At 44.2% G+C, this 20570-nt stretch overlaps 1 protein-coding gene and 1 non-coding gene across 31 annotated transcripts in view; one reads left to right on the forward strand and one right to left on the reverse strand.

Annotated features, from left to right (window-relative positions):
• Cacna1a (calcium channel, voltage-dependent, P/Q type, alpha 1A subunit) overlaps positions 1 to 20570 on the forward strand; it is a 301621-nt gene that overhangs the window by 41801 nt on the left and 239250 nt on the right. The window lies entirely within an intron of this gene.
• Gm23626 lies at positions 18 to 150 on the reverse strand. Its single transcript, XR_003947689.1, has one exon. It is a non-coding gene; the product is annotated as a small nucleolar RNA SNORA9 (small nucleolar RNA).

The following is a 20570-nucleotide window of genomic DNA, read 5'->3' on the forward strand; positions in this document are numbered from 1 at the left end:
GTGGCAGGTGTCTGCCATATTGTCTGAAATTTCTAGATAACCTTGCTCTGGAGAGAGCAGGGCAAGGCCTCAAACCACTTCAAAATTGTTCTGGCAAGCACTGTAGGAATGCACAGGGTCACTGCAGACCCAAGCATGCTGGGCTTGCTAGGAGATAGATATGTGTGTGTGTGTGTGTGTATGTATACATACATACACACACACACACACACACTGTCGCTGTCTAAAGACGCACCAGAAGAGGGCATCAGATTCCATTAAAGATGGTTGTGAGCCACCATGTGGTTGCTGGGAATTGAACTCAAGACCTCTGGAAGAGCAGTCAGTGCTCTTAACCGCTGAGCGGTCTCTCCAGCCCTGGAAAAAAATCTGTCTTAAAAATTGAAGAAAGAAAGGTAGTGGTAGACTTGGAGATGCTGTGTGGCTGGGGTAGGCTAGAGTGCCCTCAGCTTCTATCAATAGTGGGGACAGTGTATGTGATCATCCACCCTGCCTTTAGAGCATCTTCCCACTCAGCCATCCACTCATCTGCTCATCTATGCAGTTACCCACTTTCCCATCTACCCACCCAGAAAACCCTCTACCTAACTGTCCCCCACCTACCCACCCACCCAATTGCTTATTCATTTTTTCTTTTTGTTTTTGGTTTTTCCAGACAACGTTTCTCTGTTTAGCCCTGGATGTCCTAAAAAGCTACATTGTAGGAGACCCCAGGAGGACTCAACCTCCCCCAGGGAAGGGACAGAATTACTGTGCAGGTCTGGAGACAGGAGAGAATGCAGTGCACTGAGAGAGTCAAAAGGAGTCTTTATTTTTAAGTGTATGTGAGTGTAGCTGAGGCAAATGATGTCTAGTTGGGACATCATCTTCTCGTTATTTGGTGACTCCATTCAGATTTATTTCATATATGTACAAATTTTAAGAAGTGTCTACAGTAATAGGTTTGCGTATGACCCTGCGTTAATTGTCTCTCCCTTGCACACTCTCTTCCTTTCTCTTTCCCTTGTAATCCTCCTAGTCCAGCATCCCCCTGTGTCTCCTTATGACTATATATTTTATATTTTATTTCCCCTTCCTTAGGAGTTCATCCTCTCCCTCCTAGTCCCTTACTCCACCCCTAACCTCTGCGGCTATATGAATGGTGGCATGCTCATCAGAGGCCTGAGAGCTAACACCCACATTTCTGAGGTCTTGATTACCTCACTCAGGATGATTTTTTTTCCTAGCTCCATTCATTTATCTGCAAGTTTTATGACTTTATTTTATTTTTTTTTTAAAAAGCTGAGTAATGTCCATTATGTGACAGTACCACAATTTCCTGATCCATTCATCTGGTACATGCCCAAGAGGACTATAGGCAAGTCTATTTCCAGCCTCCCAGGGGCTGCCGCACAGATGTCCACAGTGTCTGCGCTCTACCAGCAGCGAATGAGTGCTCCTCACACCCCACGTTCTCAGCAGCATGAGCTGTCATTTGTTTTATTGATCTTGGCCACTCTGACTGGTGTAAGATGAAATCTCCAAGTAGCTTTGATTTGTGGTTCCCTATGACTAAGGATGAACGTTTCTTTGTTTCTCAGCCATTTGTGTTGCTTCATTTGAGAGCTCTCTGTTTAGGGCTGTAGCCCGTTTTTAATTCGGGTTATGTGTTTTCTTGTTACGCATTTTTAAAGTTAATTATATATTTCAGATATGAATCCTCTATTGGATGTGTAATTGGTAAAGATCTTTGCCCACTCTGTAGGCTGATGCTTTGTCCAAATGCCAGTGTTCTTTGCCATACAGAAGATTTTCAGTTTCATGAGGTCACATTTATTAATTATTGGTCTTAGTGCCTGTGCTAATAGTGTTCTGTTCAGAAAGCTCTTTCTTGTGCCCATGAGTTCATGATTGTTCACTGCTTTCTCTTTTTATCAGGTTCAGGGTACCTGGCCTTGTGCGGTTGTCCTTTATCCCATTGAAGAATATGCATGGATGTATTTTCATTCTTCTACATGCAGACATTCAGTCTGACCAGCACCATTTGTTGAACATGGTGTCTTTTTTCCCCCTTCATGCATTTTCTTGACTTCTTTGCCAAAATCAGGTGTTCATAGGTATGCAGGTTTATGTCTGAGTCTTCAATTTCATTCCATTGATTAACCTGTCTGCTTTTATGGCAATACCATGCTGTTTTGTTACCATAGCTCTGTGGTATAATTTGAAACAGGGATGGTGATTCCTCCTGCAGCTAATTAATTATTCCATATTTTTGTGTGTTTTCATATGAAGCTGAAAATTGTTCCTTCAATATTTGTGAAGAATTGTGTTGGGATTTTGGTGGGGATTGTGTTGAATCTGTAGACTGATCTTGGTAGGATGGCAATTTTCACCATATTAATCCCACTGATCCATGAGCACGGGAGATCTTTCCATCTTCTGAGATCTTCTTTGATGTCTTAAAGTTTGTCTTATGAGAGTATTTCATTTGCTTGGTTAGAGTTACCCCAAGGCATTTTTGAGGCTATTATAAAAACGTGCTGTTTCCATGATTTCTTCCTCAGACTGTTTGCCATTTGTACATAGGAAGGCTACTGATTTTTTTGTGTGTGTGTATTAATTTTGTATCCTGCTCCTGTTCTGAAAGCATTTATCAGATGTAGAAAGCTTCCTGGTGGAGTGTTTAGAGTCTTTTATGTATAAAATTGTATCATCGGCAAATAGAGATGCTCTGACGTTTTCTGTTCCTATTGTCTCCCTTGATCTCTTTCCGTTGCCTTACATCTCTGGCTAAGGACTGTATTAAATAGGGACGGGCATCCTTGTGTTGGTACTGATTTCAGAGGAAATGCTTTGAGTTTCTCTCTTTTTTGGCTGATGTTGGCTGTGGGCTAGATGTATACTGTATTTATGTTGCTGAGGTATGCCACTTGTATTCATAGTCTTTCTAGGAGTTTTATCACGAAGGGATATTAGATTTTGTCAAAGGTCTTTTCTGTATCAAATGAGATGATTTTGTGTGTGTGTGTGTTTTAACTTATTTATATGGTTAATTACATTTACTGCTTTTCCTATGTTAAACCATCCCTCCATCTCTGGAATGAAGTCTTCTTGATCATGGTGGATGATCTTTTTGATGTGTTTTGGATTATGTTTGCAAGTATTTTATTGAGAATTTTTGCATCTGTGTTCATAAGGGAAATTGGTCTGTAATTCTTTTTCTTTGTTGTGTCTTTGTATAGTTTAGGTATCAGGGTAATTGCAGCCTCTTAAAAAGAATTAGTCAGCCTTACTTTAGTTTCTATTTTGCAGAATAATTTGAGGAGTATTGGCATTAATTCTTCTTTGAAGGTCTGGTTGAATTCTGTGCTAAATTTGTTTGGCCCTGGGCTTTGTTAGTGAGGAGACTTTTAATGACTGCTTCTATTTCTCTAGGGGTTTAGTGGGTCTGTTTAAATTACTTAGCTGATCTCAGTTTAACCTTGGTAGACTATAAATGTCAAGAAGCTCATTCATTTCTTTTAGGCTTTCCAGTTTGGTGGAGTACAGATTTTTAAAGTATGTCCTTAAAATTCTCTGGGTTTTCTTGGTGTCTGCTGTAATTCACACTTCTTTTGCCTCCAATTTTATTGACTTGGATTTTCTTTCTCCACCTTTTAGTTAATTTGGCTAAAGTTTTATCTTCTTTTTTAAAGCATCAACTCTTCACCGCACCATTTATTATTTGTATGCTTTTGTTAGTTTCTATTTTATTTATTTTAGTCCCAAGTTTGACAATTTCTTGCCACTACTCTTTTTGGATGTTATTTCTTCTTTTTGTTCTAGAACTTTTTATGTGTGCCATTAAGTTACTAATATGAGATCTCTCCAATGATCTGTTGTAGGCACTCAGTGCTGGGAACTTGTCACCTAGAACCACCTTCATTGTGTCCCATAGGATTGGATATGCTGTGGTTTTTTTTCATTCAATTCTAAAAAGTCTTAAATTTCCTTCTTAACTTCTGTCTTGACCTATTTTTATTTCAGTAGTAAGTTCAGTTTTCATGAGTTTGTAAACTTTCTGTTGTTTTTGATATCCAGCTTTAATTGATAGGATGCAGGGTGGTTATTTATTTATTTATTTATTTATTTATTTATTTATTTATTTATATATTCATTTTGAGACAGGGTTTCTCTGTATAGCTCTGGATGTCCTGGAACTCACTTTGTAGACCAGGTTGGCCTTGAACTCAGAAATCCACCTGCCTCCCAAGTGCTAGGATTAAAGGCATGCGTCACCACTGCCTGACACAGGGTGGGTTTTTTTTTTTCTCTCCAATTTTTTCATATATGTTGAGACTTGTTTTGTGTTCAAATATGTGGTCAGTTGTGGAGAAAGTTTCATGAGCCGCTGAGAAGGGATATTCTGTGCATTGGAAAGATGCTCTGTAAATATCTGTTAAGTCCATTTGATTGATGATGTTACTTAACTCCAACTGTTTAGTTCTGCTTGGATGACCTATGTATGGTGTGTGGGAGGGATTAAAGGCACCCACTATAACCATGTGAGGGTCAAAGTGTGGTTTTAATTATAGTAGTGTTTCTTTTATGAGCTTGGGTGCCCTTGTGTTTGGTAAAACTGTGATATCATCTTGGTGTATTTCTCATCTGAGGAGTAGGTGATGCACCTTCCTATCTCTTTCAGTTACTTTTGGTTTGATGCAATTTTGTCAGATATTAAAATAGTTCCACCTGGTTGCTTCTTGGGTCTATATGCTTGGATTATCTTTTTCCATTCTTTTATGCTGAGGCATTGTCTGTCCTTGATAGTCACATGTGTTTTTTCTTGGATCCAGCAAAAAAAAAAGGATCCTAGCAAGGAGTGGTGGCACACACCTTGAATCCCAGGACTTGGGAGGCAGAGGCAGGCTGAGCTCTCTCTGTAAGTTTGAGGCCAGCCATCCTGATTTACACGGTGAGTTTCATGACAGCCAGAGTTACATAATGAGACCCTGTATTCAAAAAGCAAAAAGCAAAACAAAGCAAACAAGGAAGAAGAAGAAAAGAAGGAGGAGGAGGAGGAGAAGGAAGAGGAGAAGAAAAAGAAGGGAGAGAGAGAGAGAGAGAGAGAGAGAGAGAGAGAGAGAGAGAGAGAGAGAGAGAGAGAGAGAGAGAGAGAGAGAGAGAGAATTTGTCTTCTAATCCGTTCTGTTAGTCTGTATCTTTTTATTGGGGAATTGAGATAATTAATATTGAGAGTTATCAATGAACAATATTTACTGACGCCTGGTATTTTGTTGTTAGGGTGTGGGTTTCCCCCTCTTTTGATTCACTGGTCTATGATTATTTACTCCTTGTGTCTTCTCATGTGTGCTGAACCCTTCAGATTAAAGTTTTCCTTCCAGCACCTTCTGCAGCTCTGGGTGTATAGATAGAGACTGCTTAAATGTGGTTTTATTGTGGAATGTTGTTCTTCCTTCATCTGTTGTGATTGATAGCTTTGCTGGATATATTAATCTCAGTAGGGATCTGTGGTCTCCTTGAGTGTGTGGAACACCCACCCAGGGCCTTCTGGTTTTCAGAGTCTCTATGGAGAAGTCTGGTGCTATTCTAATGGGACTGCCTTTATATGTTACTTGGCCTTTACCCCCTTCAGTTCTTAATGCTCCCTTTGCTCTGTGTGCTTGGTGTGTTGGTTCTTGTGTGTCTACAGGAGTTTCTTCTCTGGTTCTGTGTAGTTAGCAGGCTGTGTGATTTTTTTGTACCTTGATCTTTAGGATAGGGAAATTTTCTCCTATATTTTGCTGAAAATATTTTCTGTGTCTTTGACCTAGGTTTCACCCCTTTCTTCTATTCCTATTATTCAAAGACTTGGTCTCTTTATAGGACCCCAGGTTTCCTGGATGTTTTGTGTCTGCAATTTTTTAGCTTTAATTTCTCTTTGACCAAACTATCCATTTCTTCTCCCTTGTCTTCAATGTCCAAGATTCCCCCCATGTCTTGTACTCTGTTGGTGAGCCTTGCCTATGAAATTTTTATTTGATTTATTTTAAAGGTTTATCTATTTTGTGTATGTGAGTACATTGTTGCTGTCTTCAGACACTCTGGAAGAGGGTATTGGATCCCATTACAGATGGTTGTAAGTACCATGTGGTCACTGGGAATTGAATTCAGGACCTCTGGAAGAGCAGTCAGTGCTCTTAACCACTGAGCCGTCTCTCCTATCCCCTTTGATTTGATTTCTTAAAGCTTCATTTCCGGTTTTATCTCAGTTTGAGTTGTCCTTAGTGATTCTGTTTCCACTCTTGTGTCTTAAACTGTTTTCATTACTTTGTTCCACTGTTTATGTTTCACAGATCTCATTAATGGATTTATTCATATCCTCTCTAAGATCCTTGAACATATTCATAACAGCTCTTGGGAAGTCCTTGTCTTCTGCTTCAGCTATATTGCACTTCCCAGGGCCTGCTGTAGTAGGGTTGCTGGGTTCTGGTGGGAGCACATTGTCTCAGCTGTTAGTGGTTGTGGTTCTGCACTGGTGTCTAGGTGTCTGGGGCCTGGATGATCGAGGTGATTCTAGGTGTTGTCTTAGCTGGCATGGTTCTGTTCCTTGGGTTCCTTTGCCTTCCCTGATCTTAGGAAAGCGTTGTGACTGTGAGTTGCCTGGTAGAGCGTGCTTCTGCAGGTCAGTGGGTGGCAGAGAGGGATAGAGGTGGGCTAGGAGAAAGGCTGAAAAGGGTGTCAGGAAAGAGCTAAGGGCATCCTGTCCACACAAAGAGATGAGCCAGGGAGTTGGAGGTGTGGTAGGAGGAGGGGATCTAGCAAATCAATTGTTGTAAGGCAAAGAATATACTGGAAAGATAGAGATGACAGGGCCAGGGGGATGCTGGCACTAGGCCAAGTATTGGAGTCTCCAGTGAGTGGAGTTGGGGTGGGGTTGTTTCCGGGCTGAGGGTGAGAATGGACAGATCATAATGGAGATCAGAGAGGATAGTGTGGCTCCTCCACCTGAGTTCTCCAGGTGTGGCCCTGGGGTTCCAAGCGGATCCTCCACCTGAGTTCTCCAGTTATGGCCCTGGGGTTCCAAGCAGAAAGTATTCCTAGGTATTGGGGCTGACACAAAGGAATGGGGTTAGGCTGAAACCAGGGGCGGGGCTGAGAGGGTCCACAGAGAGGAGGGTTAGGAGGTGTGCCTGGGAAATGGAGGGGGTGGGAAGGCCCCTGTGAGTGCTCTGCTACAGGATATGGGGATGGGATTGGAGGGATCGTCATGAAGGGCAGGAAGGAGCTGATTTGTTCTTTCCAACATATCCTTGGGTCCTTTACTTAGTACAAATGACTATTTTTTTTTCCTTTGCCAGCTGAATGCGAGAGAGACATCGAGCAGTTGTATACTAGTTACCAGGCTATTCTTGTTATTATTCAGAATAAGAGCGAGCAGAGACCCTGAATGTAGTCCACCTCTCTGGCACTTCTGGCTTTCTCTGTCTCTTTTTCATCTCCTACACCCCCTACTCCTCCATACCTCCTCCTCTGATGTGGGTTTAGGGCATCATTGTATGTTTGTCTGTGTTTTTGTAGTGCTAGGGGGCAGGGGTTGAACTCAGAACCTTGCACAAAAAAGGTAGTTTTTTCCTGCCCAGCCAACACCCCTAACCTCTCACTGGAGGACTCTAACACTATCCCACACCCCAGCCTTTCGCTGGGGGATTCTAAGCAGGTACTGTACCATGAAGCTCCACCCCTTTGGAACTGGGCTTTTTATGTAGTCTGGTCTAGCCTCTGCCCTCAGCTATCCTAATGCTGGTGGCTATCACAATACCCAGAGGCTATCTCATACCATTTCTGAATTCCTACTATATTCATGAGCTGTTCTAGACACTAGTGATACAGTCTAGAATGAGGTCACCAAGAGCTACAATTAAATTAGAAAAATAAGCAATACATAATTAGTTAACATGGCAATAGTGACGGAAGAATGTGGGGTGGAGTCTAGAAGAGGCCCCTGTGGTAAGGAAACATTCCAGTAGGAAGCTGAAGGAAGTGAGGCAAGGAGACATTGGAAATCTGTGGAAAGAATCCCACAGGGCAAGAGGACAGCAAACATAGAGGCCCGGGGCAGGACTTTGCTTGGTGAGTACAAAGAGAAGCTTTAGCAAATGATTCGAGGCCTTCTGAACTGCAGAAGAACATTGGCCTTTTTCATGCAGCTCTGAGGGTCCTGAGCTGGGGAGGGATGTCAGGGATGCACAAAGTCCCACCTGGGCATGAGAGAAGAGTGGAGACAAGAAGTGAGGAGAAGGGGAAGAGGCAGCTGTGGGGACAGAGGATGGACACAGGCCAGGGGGTCCTGTGGGAATCAGTTCTGGATCTATTCTGAAGACATAGCAGATGCACGTGGCTCATGGTTTGGGTATGGATGTGTGAAGGAGAAAATCCAAACATTCGCCTGAGGAATCTAGTGAGCAGCTAGGGACAGCGCCAGCATCCACTCAGAGGAAAAGGACAGGGCGGGGGAGTGCTGGGTAGGCCGGGAGTCACTCAACACTCAACACGTCCCCCCTGAATTAGAGAATCGCCCCACAGCAACATTCATGAAGAATGGAATGCAAACATCTATTAATAATTATTTGCAAATGCTACATATTAGCCAGTTTAGATAAACTCTGCTCTCTGGGAAGTTTGCCAGGAATAAAACCTCCGACGAACTTTCTGTAGCTATCAAAGCCAGCAAAATGGCATCAGAGAGTCCATTGGTAGACAGGAAAGCTGACTTCCTGTAGGAATCTTTGTCTCTAATTCTGATTCTTCCAGCTGATTCTCCATAAGACCCAGGATCTCCTGGTTGGAATGATAAATATGATAGAGATGAAGGAGGATGGGTGGGAGATAATCAAGATCTGCAGGGTGAGACGCATGTCAGCGAGAACACACTAGGCTGGAACACAGCAACAGTCTGCCTGGAATCCCTTAGTAGTGTTGGAGGTGTGGCTCAGTGGTAGAGCCGCTGCTGAGTATGGGCTAGTATGAGCCCTAGTATGGGCTGGGGGTGTGATTTGGCAGCAGAACACTTCCTGGCATTTTCCAGTCTCTGGGTTCCACTCTCTGCATCACATTCATAAATTTAATATATTATATGAATATATATTTAATGGATGTGATATTTTATTAATATCAAATTTATTAATATCAATTAATTTTATTAATATTGTATATTAATAGAGAAGGTCAGATGTTTTGACTGGCGAGCTACATTTGTACAGATTTAGGTAGGTATTTGGAACTAAGAAGCAAAGGGTTGGACACATCCTGACCCAGGAATTCTGGAAGTGAAACTATACTGGGAACATAATGATACATTGTAGCTGATTGTGGTATCACTTTAAAAAAGGATCTGGGGAGGGGCTGGAAAGACAGCTCAGCAGTTAAGAGCTCTGGTTGCTCTTCAGAGGACCCTGGTTTGGTTCCCAGCATATACCTGGCAGTTCACAACAGTCTGTAACTCCATTTCCAGGGGAATCCAACACCCTTTTCTGGCCTCCATGGGAAACTGCATACACATAGAGTGTGTATGTATGTGTTTATACATATACCATGTATATAATATATGTATGTGTATATATATCTATATATATATCTATATATATCCATCTATCTATATATATATATCTATATATATCTATATATATATATATATATATTTTTTTTTTTTAAACGAAAGGCACTTGTGGGAAACACTGAAGTTTCGCCCAGGGGGAGTGGGTAAACAAAGGATATGAATGGACCTTCAGAAGCTGAGGGCTGAGACAGGGCAGACTGCCTAGTTCACAAAGGCACTAACCACTGTACTTGACTGCCTGAGTTTAATCCTTATGACCCACAAGGTGATAGGAGAGAACAGTTTCCTCCAAGTTGTCCTCTGACTTCTCCCTGTGTGTTGTGGCATGTGCACGCACCCCTTAAATACATACATACATGCATACATACATACATACATATTTTTGGAAGTTGAGATTAGGATATTATGGAAGGAATTGTGCATGTGAGCTCTTCATTCTTGAGTGGTCCGGGCAAGAAGAAACTGCCTGGTTCTGGAATTACAGATGTGCCTCCATTTATGCTCAATCCTAATTTACAGACCTAGAAACATCTTTTCTAACTTTCCTTAGAAGGCCTTTGAGGTCTTTTGATAACCAAGTGTCTTAGTTAGGGTTTCATTGCTGTGAAGAGACACCATGACCAAGGCAACTCTTTTTTTTTTTTTCTTTTTTGGTTTTTCGAGACAGGGTTTCTCTGTGTAGCCCTGGCTGTCCTGGAACTCACTTTGTAGATCAGGCTGGCCTCAAACTAAGAAATCCTCCTGCCTCTGCCTCCCGAGTGCTGGGATTAAAGGCGTGCACCTCCACATGCGGCTCCAAGGCAACTCTTACAAAGACATCATTTAGTTGGGGCTGACTTACAGGTTGAGAGGTTCAGTCCATTATCATCAAGGCATGGCAGCATCCAGGCAGGTGTGGCATAGGAGGAGCTGAGAGTTCTACATCTTGGTCTAAGGGCCACTGGGAGAAGACTGACTTCCAGGTAGCTAGGAGTAGTTCTCTCAAAGCCCAGCCCACAGTGACACACTTCCTCCAGCAAGGCGACACCAATTCTAAAATGGTCACACTTCCTAAATGTGTCACTTCCTGTGGCCAAGCATATTCAAACCACCACCCAAGTCTTTTTGTTTTCTTTTCTGTGGTGCTGGGGATGAACCCAGAATCTTGCTGAACCATTCCCTGAGCCCCTAACTGGGGGATTCCAGGCAGCTGCTCTTTGGCTGAGCCATGCCCCCAGCTAGCCCTTCTTTGTCAAAGCATTCATTGATAATGCTGTCCTCTTTCCGTTCTGTAGCCTAACTGCCCAGTCTTGACCCTTGTTGGGAGGGCACTGCCGTCACTTTTGTTGGCTTTGTACTGCCCACTGGTGGCAATGTTCAATTCTCCTTTTTGCAATTGGTGCCTCCTTTTTAAGGATTGAACTCAGGCAGTCCAGCACAGTGGTAAGTGCTTTTGTGAGCTGGGCAGTCTGCCTTCTCTCAGTTCTCAGCTTCTGTAGGTCCATTCATATCCTTGGTTTACCCATCCCCCTGGGTGAACTATAATATTGTTTCCAAAGGTGCCTTTTGTTTTTAAAGATATTTTGACTTTATGTGTATTTTGTCGGCATGCATATGTTTAATAGATGTGCATATAAATACCTCCAATTGTAAGGTAAGATTTCAAAGAGTCAGAAGCCATCAGAGTTGTAAACATGGGCGCACATGTGGAGTTGTGGCCTCCATAGCAGGGTAGGGAGTTGCTGTGAATACCAGACAGGGCGTGACTGTGGGACAGACGATCCACTCGTTAGTGGGGACCTGGACATTAGAATGAACTTGCTTTCTGGAGTCAGCACCCTGTGGGGATCTAGATGTGAGCCATAGAGCACATTCCTAGGCAGTCAATTGGGGCAATCAGGGCAGTTGGGGGTCTGCCATTGAAGTGACTGTACGGTGTGACTCTGTGTGTGTGTGTGTGTGTGTGTGTGTGTGTGTGTGTGTGTGTGTGTGTGTATTGAGACATAGGTAGCCAGACTGCAGGGGTAGCTTAGCCTGCAGCCTTAGCTCTATCCTAGCATCACGGTGGTGCATTCCAGTCATCCCAGCCCTTGGGCCGTAGAGGCAGGAGGATCAGAAGATCAAGGTCAGCCTTGGCTACATAGTACATGCAAGGCCAACCTGGTCATGAAGCCTTGTCATAAAGAGAAGAGTATGGCTAAGGAAAAATTTAAAAATCTTTAGTGTGTTGGGAAAGGCATAGAAAACCCGTTATACGCCTAAAAACTTAATGTGTATGGGTATTTTATCTGCATATATGTCTGTGCATCAAACTCATGCCAGTACCCACAGAGGCCAGAAGAGGGCGTTAGATCTCCTGGGACTGTAGCTGGTTGTATGCTGCTATATGGGCGCTGGGAATCGACCCTGGGGCCTCTAGAAGAACAGCCAGTGCTCTCAACCATGGAGCCATTTCTCCAGCTCCTCACTAGAATCTTTTAATGTAAAAATTATTTTACTTTTGACAAATATTTAAATCTGAGTTATTTTCATTTTGTGTGTCGGTCTGTCTCTCTCTTCCTATGTGTGTGTGTGTGTGTGTACCTATGAGTGCAGGTCCCTTGGAGAACACAAGAGGGTAAGATCAGCTAGAACCGGTGTTTTAGGTGGTTGTGAGCCACTCTACTTAGGGGCTGGGATCTGAACTGCAGTCCTTTGTCAGAGCAGCAGTTGTCTTAACTACTAAGGCATCTCTTCAGCGTTATATTATAAAGGTCTTAGAGAAAAATTCCAGGGGAAAGGATGTAGCTCAATGGTAGAGGGATGGATTTCTATCCCCACACAGGAAAAAATATACATGTATGTTATGTGTATGTATGCATATATATGTATATGTATATGTATATGTATATGTATATGTATATGTATATGTATATGTATATGTATATGTATATGTATATGTATATGTATATGTATATGTATATGTATATGTATATGTATATGATGTATATGTATATGTATATGTATATGTATATGTATATGTATATGTATATGTATATGTATATGTATATGTATATGTATATGTATATGTATATGATGTATATGTATATGTATATGTATATGTATATGTATATGTATATGTATATGTATATGTATATGTATATGTATATGTATATAATTTACATGAAAAAAATCTCAGACTTCTTTTGGGGAAAAAAGGAGTCACTTTGATGATTAAAAATCACTTTGAAACTGGGTGTGGTGACTCACACTTGTAACCTCAGCATGATAGGCTGATGCAGGAGGATCGCCAGGAGTTTGAGACTTCCCCGGGCTACATACAGAGTTCTAGACCATATTGGACTACAGAGTGAAGTCCAAGAACTAAAGGTACTTTGAGCCAGAGAGCTCAGGAGTCCTGTAACAACTGGACAACGTAGCAGGAAGTGTGTCAGAACAAACGAGGAAGCATGGGCTGAGGAGGGGCCATCAGCACAGGGCCTGCTACACAAGCGTGGGCCTGGAGCTCTGATCCCCAGAGCCCACACACAAGCCACACACAGCAGTGTGAGGCTGTAAACCTCGACCAAGGATAGAACTCTCTGGCTGGGCAGCCTGGTAGAACAGATGAAGTTATTTAAAGGCCTTCTCTCAAACCAGAGGGTGAGCAACTGAGGAAGCTACCCATGGCAGCCTCTGCCCTGAACATGGACCCTCCTCACACAGAATATGTGCCCACCCCCAGATACAGAAACAAACATAAACAAATAGAGTCTGATCACCAGAGAAGGTGTTGGAGACAGTGAATGTCTCTGATACCTAGTCTCTAAGACAGGCGTTCCTGTTTTACACATAAGTACACCAAGACCAGAGAGGTCGTTCGCTTACCCAACATTGCACAGCTCCAGGTCATGCTGCTTTGTAATACAGCTCCGAGCCCAGTTACATCTCTCCCTTGATTCCATCTAAAAGGGGGGAGTTAGGTTTGTTTCTTCTCGATAATTCTTTGAGATGTATTCTTAAGTGGGTGCCTTCGGGGGTAAGCACTTTCCGACACAAAGGCTGAGGCCATGCCAGGGAAGGGAGAAAGAGAAAGACAGAGATGGCATTCACTGCCTGCCTGGGGGGTGGTCCACTCCATTGTGGTCCCTCTGTGAGGTGGCACACACTCAAGTTTGTCTCCACACAGGGCCACACACTCCCTAAAGGAAGCGCTGGCAGCTCTCTTTGCTGTCACTTTGCTTGTCTGTGTCTCTAGCGTGTTGTCCTGCCTGTGTTGGATGGATTTCAGGCACTGCCGGGTCCCGGGATATGGCAGACACACCGCTAAGATGGTCCCCATGAGGTTGGAGCTCATTGACTACCCCGGGGTAGCTGTGTGGGGGAGGGGTGTGCAGGTGCAAACACATGTGTCTGCACACGTGGAGACCAGAAGACAATGTCACCGACCAAGTTTTCATCTGAGACGGGATCTCTTTATGCACCCAGAGCTCCGGATTGTCTAGGCTGTTGTGTCTTGTGTGGCTTTTTCCTGAAAACCTGACTGGGGTGATGAGGGAATGAGAAAGGACAGACACACAGACATGCATTCAGCAAAGCTGGGTGGGCTGGAGCACCAACTACGCGACCCTGAACGGCAGCATTACCAGGAGCTGCACAGAGGAAGGGGTGGACAATCTCCACAGGACGTCTCCACAGTCCAGTAGCCTCAGGAGGAAGACGGGGCTGCTAGTTACTGCACATGCTGGCCAGCGGTCCACAAACGCTCCTTGTAACCAGGGAAGGCTTTGCCATCCTCATGGGTCTGAGGCATCGAGTTCTTGACATGGCTGTGCCGGTGCCAGCATTATCGATTCACTTTGGACATTATTTGGTCTTTACAAGCACACATTCACAGCTTCCTCGGTTTCCTGTCCTGGGCTGAGGCATCCAGAGTCCTCCTATCTGTGCTTCTCCTAATTCTAGGGTTATAGGTGCATGTAGCCACACCCAGCTTTTACGTGCATTCTGGGGAGTCTGAGCTCAGGTCCTCAGACATGGAGGACTGCTGCTTGGGTTGGGTCGGGTCACTCACTTGTCCTAGCAGAGCGGGCTCACCTTAACCATGGCTCCACAGGTGGGATAATTAGTCCTTTAATGAGATACTATTTTTTTCCTCCCCAGAATTCCTGCCCCTGGTACATGAGCTTTACCAACTGCATCCATGTAGCATGTAATGTGTGATTTTTTCAAATTATCCAGCTTCTCCCACGCATGCCCCCTTAACAGTTTGGGGGCCCCCATCAACATTCAGAGTTTCTTTACTCTTTCGCTAAAGTGTCCCTTCGTGCCGAGTGGCTGCTTGCCTGCCCTGTGGCTGACCTCCATGCCAGCTTAAATAGTGTGGTTTTCCCCAGGCAGCAGCTGGGGTGGGCAGTTGTTCTGCCCTGGGGTTTTTCTTTTAAACACTTCCATTTGAGTCCATTCTTAAATTATTTTATTAATGAGGCTAATAATGCCAAGGGGAACCCCAATTTCTAATGCATCCTTTGGTAAGCATGATGAGACCCCAAAATTCTAGCAATAGTGGTGTCTGCAGATTGTATAGTAGGCACCTTTGTTAGCTAAGACAATCTTTAATATAGTTCTATGGGTACAAATGCTGGGTCCTGCATAGTGGGTCACAGATTATTTTACAGCATTTGAGAGGCTGAGGTGGGAGGAGCTTGTGTCATGAGCTAGCATGAGACCCTGTCTCAGAAAAAAAAAGGAGGTAAAAACAAGATTGAGGAGTTTGGGTCAGTGGGTGCTATCAGGTCCTGTGACCTGAGTTTGATCCCCAGGTCTCACACAGTGGAGAGAGAGTGCCAATCTCCACGGTTGTCCCCTGACCTCCACATGCACCCCCATACCCAATACATAAATGTATAAATGCACACAAGCAATACCGTGAAGGTGCTAGCATTGGAGCCAGACTTTCTGGCTTGAGCTTGGGCTCTGTTCCCTGGCTGGGGGAACACAGGCGTTACATAACTCTTCCTGCCTCAGCTGTGATGAGATTCAGTAAGTTGGTATCTGTAAGGTATTGTTTCAGTGACTACCATCAGTAACTTAGTGGCCAAACATAGTTGTTACCACCTGGATAAACTTCCATGCCACCTTTCCTGCTTTGCCTAAGCTATGTCCAGTATTTAAGAAGTCTACACATTACAGGATGCAGCCAGGGAAGCCCCCATGCCAGCTGGCTCTCCCAGTCTCTTTGGGATGGAACCATGCTGAGCTGCAATGCAGGGATTTGAGCTAAAGAATGTGCTGCTGAAGGTGTGGCTAGAGATGAAGCCCTTCTCTGCAATACACAAGACCCTGGCTCTAGTCTGAGCACTGTGAGAGGCAGCGAGAGGGGAGGGGGAAAGAGGGCGGACATTCAACCAAGCCGAGCAGCCCTGTTAATTACTGTTTTGATGAATGTACAACTGGCTTAAGAAATTGGCCTCAGAATGGCATTCACAGCTATAGACAGACAGACAGACAGACAGACAGACAGACAGACAGGAGTGGCCTTAGTTTTCCATTTATAACAAAATGCCTGAGGTAGGAGTGTTCAACAGTCCAGGTTGCTATAATACCTGTAGTAAGCCAAACGTTTCCTGTGTCTATGAAGTAACCAAGCAGCTCCAATGCTTTGAGCCCTAGACTAGAGGAAGAATCTGCCGTCCCTCAATTTCCTCCCCTGCCCCCAACCCCAGGCCTTACCTCCAAAGGCTCCAATGTGTCCCAATAGTGCCTCCTGGGGACTAAGCCATGCTTCTAGATTCAACATTCTAGGTCCACATGAGTTCAGTGCTGTTAGGGGCAGGGAGGGGATATCAGATTCCCAGGAGCAGGAGCTTCTATGTGGTTATGAGCCACTCAGAGTGGGTGCTGGGAACTGAACTCCTCTGCAAAAGTAGCCAGCGCTCTTAAGCACTGAGCCAGCTCTCCATCCACCAGGCTTTTTCTTTCACTGCATACTGGTGAGAGTCCACCTGGGTGCCATGAGCCCTGCCTTAGTTCCCCTCAAGACCAGTGATGCCCATTGACTTCTGGCTAAGGTCTGCTTTTCTTTCCATATATATGGGTCTCAGAGACTGAACTCAGACTCGTCCCAAAACACAGCGGATGCTGTAAGAAGGTCTGAGATCTTCAATGGGTATACTCCGAGGTTGGAGCCTTGGTGTCAACTTTGAAGTTTTGAAAGATCCACAACGTGAGGACTCCCCCACGTTCTGACTCAGGAGAGGCGACACCCCAAAATCACCAACGAGAAACGGTCTTGCTGCAAACTGCAAGAGGATTTTTATTCAAGAGTGCTCTCGGGCCCATGGCCATACACCACGCAGGGGTAGAGGACCGTGGCGCCCTGAGTAGCTGAGTAAGGGGGTATTTAAAGGAAGAAACCACAACTCAAGGAGGTGGGAAGGGTGTTGTTGGAAAATACCAAAAATACCAGTTAAGAGTCACAAGGAAGTTCAAAGTCACAAGTGTCAGGTTATCTCTCAAGACAGTTTCTAAGAACCCCTAACAATCTAAGAGCCCCTAACAATAGCACATTTGCATTGCAGGTTCCAGTAATGGTCAGGGTGACTTTCTTTGAATGAATACTCCTTGAACCCAGGAAGCAGGTGGGTGGAGGAATGTTGCTATCTGTTTTATGATTAGCATACCTTGGAGCATTGAGCCACAAAGATCACATTTCCAAGCCTGGGCCCAAAGGCCTAGAATTCTGTTTTTACTACTCTTTCAGTTTCTGTGGGTTGGGAGCTATGGAAGCTGTCTTCTCACTTAGCCAACACTTCTCTACACATCCCTAGGAGGCGACAGGGACCTTTGCTCTGTGGCATTTCCGTGTAGAGTCAGTCTGCAGGAGTCCCACCATCCAGAGCTCTGCTACTTCCCAGGAGTAAAAAGGCTTGCTCCAGAGGAGCGCTCGCCATCCAAGAGAGAGTTCCAAAGTATTTCCTTTTTACCTGTGTAATCCTATAAGGCAGCTACTAGACATGTGGGGGTGTTCTAAATTTTTCCTTTTAAGAAATACATAAATTATGCTTAATTATATGTGGCTGGAGATGGAGGCTGCCTGCCTGTGCCATGGTGTGTGTGTGTGTGTGTGTGTGTGTGTGTGTGTGTGTGTGTGTGTGTGAGTGCGTGTGCATCAGAGGACAACTTGAGGGTTGGGTTGGTTCTCTCTTTTTTAAACAGTAGTCTCTCTCTCTCTCTCTCTCTCTTTCGAGACAGAGTTTCTCTGTGTAGCCCTGGCTGTCCTGGAACTCACTCTTTAGACCAGGCTGGCCTCAAACTCAGAAGTTTGCCTGCCTCTGACTCCCAAGTGCTGGGATTAATGGTGTGTGCCACTACCACCCGGCCTTGGTTCTCTGTTTACAACATGTTTATCCCAGGAATTGAACTCAGACCATGAGGTCTGCCAGAAAGTACCTTTATCTGCTAAGCTATCTCTCTGGCCCTTTAAAAAATATTTCCTCTTTTTTATCTATCTATCTATCTATCTATCTATCTATCTATCTATCTATCTATCTATCTATCTATCTATCTTCACATTGAGTTTTGAGTAGAAATTTAACTTTTATGACTGAAAAGCCCATTAAGGGCTGAAGAGATACTGAGTGGTTAGGAGTGCTTCCTGCTTGTCTTAGTCAGGGTTTCTATTCCTGCACAAACATCATGACCAAGAAGCAAGTTGGGGAGGAAAGGATTTATTTAGCTTACACTTCCACATTGCTGTTTATCACAAAGGAAGTCAGGACTGAAACTCAAGCAGGTCAGAAAGCAGGAGCTGATGCAGAAGCCTTGGAGGGATGTTACTTACTGGCTTGCTTTCCCTGGCTTGCTCAGCCTGCTCTCTTATAGAACCAAGACTCCCAACCCAGGGATGGCACCATCCACAAGGGAACCTCCCCCCCTTGATCACTAATTGAGAAAATACCTTACAGCTGGATCTCATGGAAGCATTTCCTCAACTGAGGCTCCTTTCTCTGTGACAACTCCAGCTTGTGTCAAGTTGACACACAAAACCAGCCAGTACACTACTCTTGCAGAGGACCTGAGTCCATTTCCTAGCACCCACATAGAGCATACCACAATAGCCTGTAATGCCAGCTCCAGAAGATCCAACGCCCTCTTCTGACCTCCATTGGTACTCCACTCATGTACACATACTAACTTGTAGATACACATACACAGAATCTAAAAATAAATGTAAATAATTTTTCTTTCTCTTTCCTTTCCTTTCCTTTCCTTTCCTTCCCTTCCCTTCCCTTCCCTTCCCTTCCCTTCCCTTCCCTTCCCTTCCCTTCCCTTCCCTTCCCTTCCCTTCCCTTCCCTTCCCTTCCCTTCCCTTCCCTTCCCTTCCCTTCCCTTCCCTTCCCTTCCCTTCCCTTCCCTTCTTTTCTTTTTTCTTTAGGTTTTTCGAGACAGGTTTTCTCTGTGTAGCCCTGGCTGTCCTGGAACCCACTCTGTAGACCAGGCTGGCCTTGAACGCAGAAATTTGCCTGCCTCTGCCTCCCAAGTGCTGGGATTAAAGGCGTGCACCACCACTGCCCGGCTTCTTTCTCTTTTCTTAAATAGTTTTTGAGATTATACTACAATTACATCATTCTCCCCTTTGCTCTCCTCCCTTCAAATCCTCCCATGTACCCCTACTTGTTCTATTTTAAATTCATGGCCTCTTTTTCTTTAATTGCTGTTACACGTATGTGTGTATATACATGCATATGCATTCCTAAATATATCTAAATATATAAATACAACGTACACAGTCTGTATAGTGTCACTTGTGTGTGTCACTTGTGTGTGTCACTTGTGTGTGTCACTTGTGTGTGTCACTTGTGTGTGTCACTTGTGTATGTCACTTGTGTGTGTCACTATGTTTTGTGTGCTGACCATTTGGTATTGGATAGCAAGTTGGTGTTCTCTTCCCTCGGGGAGACAATTTCTTGTGCTCTCAGCTTTCCTTGGTGTCTGTTTTCTTTGTAGGGTTAAGGCCCCACTTCTCCTTTCCACACTAGCATGTCTATTGGTATTGTCTGAAATTTTCTTTAAAAAAAAAACACCCAACAAGACATTTTAAGCCAGGCATAGTGGTACACACCTTTAATCGCAGCACTTGGGAGGCAGAGGCAGGCAGATATTTGTGAGTTCAGGGCCAGCCTGGTCTATATAGTGAGGTACTGCCTCAAATATAAACAAATGAATAAATGCCACAGATTAATTTTGATTAGTTTTGCTTGTGTGCATGTGAGTGAATATGTGTTTTCCTGGCTAGTGTTATATCAGCTTGACACAAGCTCAGGTAATCATTGAGAGGAGGGAACTTTAAGAACCCACCTCTATAAGATCAGACCATACACAAAATATACATTTTCTTAATTAGTGGTCAATAGACCCCTCCCGCTGTGGGTGGTGAAATCCCTGGGCTGGTGTCCTGGGTTCTATAAGAAAGCAGGCTGAGCAAGCCATGAGGAGCAAGTTAGTAAGCAGCACCCTCCATGGCCTCTACACCAGCTCCTGCCTCCAAGATCCTGCCCTGCACGAGTTCCTGTTCTGACCTCCTTCACTGACAAACAGTGATAAGCCTCTTTCCTCCTTAAATTGCTTTGGTCATGGTGTTTCATCACAGCAATTGTAACTCCAACTAAGGCGTGTATGTTCACATGAGTGCATCTACATGAGTGTAAGCCTGCATATTAGAGGTTAGCTCTGAGTGTTGTTCCTCAGTTACTGTCCACTTTGTTTCTTTGAGGCACAGTCTCTCACTAGCCTGGAACTCAGTGAATAGACAAGACTGAGTGGCCACTGTGTCCTGGGAACCTGTCTGCAACGCCCTCCTCCACTCCCCTTCACAGCCACAGCTTTCAGCTGAGATTACAGGTGAACATTGCTATGCCTGGCTTTTTTGTTACATGGGTTGTGGGAATTGAACTTAGGTCTTTGTGCTTTCAAGACAAGTTGCTTTACCAACTGAGCTATCTCTGGAGCCCATGTTAAAATATACTTTTGACTA

The sequence above is a fragment of the Mus musculus genome, chromosome 8 (genome assembly GCF_000001635.26).
Source record: "Mus musculus strain C57BL/6J chromosome 8, GRCm38.p6 C57BL/6J".
NCBI lineage: Eukaryota > Metazoa > Chordata > Mammalia > Rodentia > Muridae > Mus > Mus musculus.